Source organism: Schistocerca gregaria, chromosome 10 (genome assembly GCF_023897955.1).
Source record: "Schistocerca gregaria isolate iqSchGreg1 chromosome 10, iqSchGreg1.2, whole genome shotgun sequence".
In the NCBI taxonomy this organism is placed as follows: domain Eukaryota; kingdom Metazoa; phylum Arthropoda; class Insecta; order Orthoptera; family Acrididae; genus Schistocerca; species Schistocerca gregaria.
The window spans coordinates 59,874,177-59,878,556 of NC_064929.1; the positions used below are offsets into that span (position 1 = coordinate 59,874,177).

At 49.0% G+C, this 4,380-nt stretch overlaps 1 non-coding gene across 1 annotated transcript; it reads right to left on the reverse strand.

The window, feature by feature from the left end:
- Positions 1 to 3,964: 3,964 nt before the first annotated feature.
- On the reverse strand, positions 3,965 to 4,037 carry Trnat-agu (transfer RNA threonine (anticodon AGU)). The gene has a single exon. It is a non-coding gene; the product is annotated as a tRNA-Thr (tRNA).
- Between the last annotated feature and the right edge of the window lie 343 nt (positions 4,038 to 4,380).

The following is a 4,380-nucleotide window of genomic DNA, read 5'->3' on the forward strand; positions in this document are numbered from 1 at the left end:
GCCGTCACAAATTGCTCCGTTTTCACTCCTTGTCGACAATCATACAGCACCTGAGGTAACAAACACATCTCGAGCCCCATTGTGCACTCCATTATTCATGCCAACTCAGTGCCTCGCTCTTTACTACTGTGTACCAATCTTGTCGTCCAACTGCAAAACACTGGGCCACAACAAGTTTCCGCGTCTCCATTGCACTGCGCATACTACGAAACGCTCCCCAAACTTGGCACTCACCCACGCAGCCGACTTTTCCGACTTTCCACGACGCTCACGCTAGTGACAGCATTATTTATAGTTCGACGTCGCGCCAAAGCGAATGAGCACACTTCGCCTACGGCTTAGGCCGCCCTCCTAGTGTGGCTGCTCGGTGTCTGCAGGCAGCGAGGGTCTGCTAGCTTCCTGTGTTCGCACCTATGTCACCTGTGCTTGCTTGTCAGAGACAGACTATCGCAAAACATACAACTCACTCCATGAATTGATTGCTACGGCATCTGTTATCAGCAGTCACAACTAGCAACACCAGTAGCAGCCGACTGCACGCAAATAATAGGAATGTGCAGTGGGATTTACGTGAACTCGGCGCAAGGCAGATCTTTCCGACATAGGCTTGAGAATCTTACGGGAACACTTGTACTGTTTCTAAATTAAGTGTAGGCGTGGGAGGAGGGTGCTTCCCGCCCACTAATAACAGCACGCTTGCCAATTGTGGATGCTAATCATTCACTTGTATCTTCCTAGACACATCTGCAGGCTGAGAATTATTCCACTTGCATGGCAAGGTGCGCATGTAGGTGTGTTAAAAATTCTGGAAGCACTGGGTATTGATCCTAGTACCTCTCGCATACTAAGCGAGCGCTCTACCATCTGAGCTATGCCCGCCCCCCCGAAGACTAATGGTGCTACATACAGCCATATAGACGACACAGACCCTTGCACTCCCATTATTCAGCAGACAAACACTACTCTCTATGTATCTGTTAGGGTGTCTTTCAGCTTTCGTGCATTCTGTATCGAATCGTTGTTGGCCGCAATGAAAGTGGCACGTATAACGTTGAAAATAGAGTACGGACACCGGTCTGAGTAAGACGAACGTGTTGTCCACCCTCTAGACTTCAATGAGGTTAAGCCGTGATACCTAAGACAGATCTGCACTCGATGACACCTCGATAACAGCCGGTCCCCACACTTACATCTTGCTCTCCTTACGTCAGTATACATCATATCAGTCTGTGACGCTGGCTTTGCAACATCTTGCGTGCCTTTAGGTTCGCCGCGACCAACACTTACCATGCACTGACCACAAAAAATGAAGGCGCCGCGGCTTGAACCCTGCACCTTTCACATGCGAAGCGAACGCTCTACCAACTGAGCTACGCCACATGCACGACCAAACTGCGCTATTCCCCACTCTTTGCGACTCTGATGCGCACGGACACGATGGTTGGTTGGTTTGTAGAGGTGAAGGGAGCAGAGTACAAAGGCGCGGACACGTTCATATACACAAAAGTTCCAAGTAGTTTCGATGCTCTGGTATTACAAATGCAAATTCCGTCTGTTTTTAACGTCTTAAATTGAAAGAGCCGTCACAAATTGCTCCGTTTTCACTCCTTGTCGACAATCATACAGCACCTGAGGTAACAAACACATCTCGAGCCCCATTGTGCGCTCCATTATTCATGCCAACTCAGTGCCTCGCTCTTTACTACTGTGTACCAATCTTGTCGTCCAACTGCAAAACACTGGGCCACAACAAGTTTCCGCGTCTCCATTGCACTGCGCATACTACGAAACGCTCCCCAAACTTGGCACCCACCCACGCAGCCGACTTTTCCGACTTTCCACGACGCTCACGCTAGTGACAGCATTATTTATAGTTCGACGTCGCGCCAAAGCGAATGAGCACATTTCGCCTACGGCTTAGGCCGCCCTCCTAGTGTGGCTGCTCGGTGTCTGCAGACGGCGAGGGTCTGCTAGCTTCCTGTGTTCGCACCTATGTCACCTGTGCTTGCTTGTCAGAGACAGACTATCGCAAAACATACAACTCACTCCATGAATTGATTGCTACGGCATCTGTTATCAGCAGTCACAACTAGCAACACCAGTAGCAGCCGACTGCACGCAAAGAATAGGAATGTGCAGTGGGATTTACGTGAACTCGGCGCAAGGCAGATCTTTCCGACATAGGCTTGAGAATCTTACGGGAACACTTGTACTGTTTCTAAATTAAGTGTAGGCGTGGGAGGAGGGTGCTTCATGCGCACTAATAACAGCACGCTTTCCAATTGTGGATGCTAATCATTCGCTTGTATCTTCCTAGACACATCTGCTGGCTGTGAATTATTCCACTTGCATGGCAAGGTGCGCATGTAGGTGTGTTAAAAATTCTGGAGGCACTGGGTATTGATCCCAGTACCTCTCGCATACTAAGCGAGCGCTCTACCATCCGAGCTACGCCCGCCTCCCCGAAGACTAATGGTGCTACATACAGCCATATAGACGATACAGACCCTTGCACTCCCATTATTCAGCAGACAAACACTACTCTCTATGTATCCGTTAGGGTGTCTTTCAGCTTTCGTGTATTCTGTATCGAATCGTAGTTGGCCACAATGAAAGTGGCACGTATAACGTTGAAAATAGAGTTCGGACACCGGTCTGAGTAAGACGAACGTGTTGTCCACCCTCTAGACTTCAATGAGGTTAAGCCGTGATACCTAAGACAGATCTGCACTCGATGACACCTCGATAACAGCCGGTCCCCACACTTACATCTTGCTCTCCTTACGTCAGTATACATCATATCAGTCTGTGACGCTGGCTTTGCAACATCTTGCGTGCCTTTAGGTTCGCCGCGACCAACACTTACCATGCACTGACCACAAAAAATGAAGGCGCCGCGGCTTGAACCCTGCACCTTTCACATGCGAAGCGAACGCTCTACCAACTGAGCTACGCCACATGCACGACCAAACTGCGCAATTCCCCATTCTTTGCGACTCTGATGCGCACGGACACGATGGTTGGTTGGTTTGTAGAGGTGAAGGGAGCAGAGTACAAAGGCGCGGACACGTTCATATACACAAAAGTTCCAAGTAGTTTCGATGGTCTGGTATTACAAATGCAAATTCCGTCTGTTTTTAACGTCTTAAATTGAAAGAGCCGTCACAAATTGCTCCGTTTTCACTCCTTGTCAACTATCATACAGCACCTGAGGTAACAAACACATCTCGAGCCCCATTGTGCACTCCATTATTCATGCCAACTCAGTGCCTCGCTCTTTACTACTGTGTACCAATCTTGTCGTCCAACTGCAAAACACTGGGCCACAACAAGTTTCCGGGTCTCCATTGCACTGCGCATACTACAAAACGCTCCCCAAACTTGGCACTCACCCACGCAGAAGACTTTTCCGACTTTCCACGACGCTCACGCTAATGACAGCATTATTTATAGTTCGACGTCGCGCCAAAACGAATGAGCACATTTCGCCTACGGCTTAGGCCGCCCTCCTAGTGTGGCTGCTCGGTGTCTGCAGGCAGCGAGGGTCTGCTAGCTTCCTGTGTTCGCACCTATGTCACCTGTGCTTGCTTGTCAGAGACAGACTATCGCAAAACATACAACTCACTCCATGAATTGATTGCTACGGCATCTGTTATCAGCAGTCACAACTAGCAACACCAGTAGCAGCCGACTGCACGCAAAGAATAGGAATGTGCAGTGGGATTTACGTGAACTCGGCGCAAGGCAGATCTTTCCGACATAGGCTTGAGAATCTTACGGGAACACTTGTACTGTTTCTAAATTAAGTGTAGGCGTGGGAGGAGGGTGCTTCCTGCGCACTAATAACAGCACGCTTGCCAATTGTGGATGCTAATCATTGGCTTGTATCTTCCTAGACACATCTGCTGGCTGTGAATTATTCCACTTGCATGGCAAGGTGCCCATGTAGGTGTGTTAAAAATTCTGTAGGCACTGGGTATTGATCCCAGCACCTCTCGCATACTAAGCGAGCGCTCTACCATCTGAGCTACGCCCGCCGTCCCGAAGACTAATGGTGCTACATACAGCCATATAGACGATACAGACCCTTGCACTCCCATTATTCAGCAGACAAACACTACTCTCTATGTATCCGTTAGGGTGTCTTTCAGCTTTCGTGTATTCTGTATCGAATCGTAGTTGGCCACAATGAAAGTGGCACGTATAACGTTGAAAATAGAGTTCGGACACCGGTCTGAGTAAGACGAACGTGTTGTCCACCCTCTAGACTTCAATGAGGTTAAGCCGTGATACCTAAGACAGATCTGCACTCGATGACACCTCGATAACAGCCGGTCCCCACACTTACATCTTGCTCTCCTTACGTCAGTATACATCATA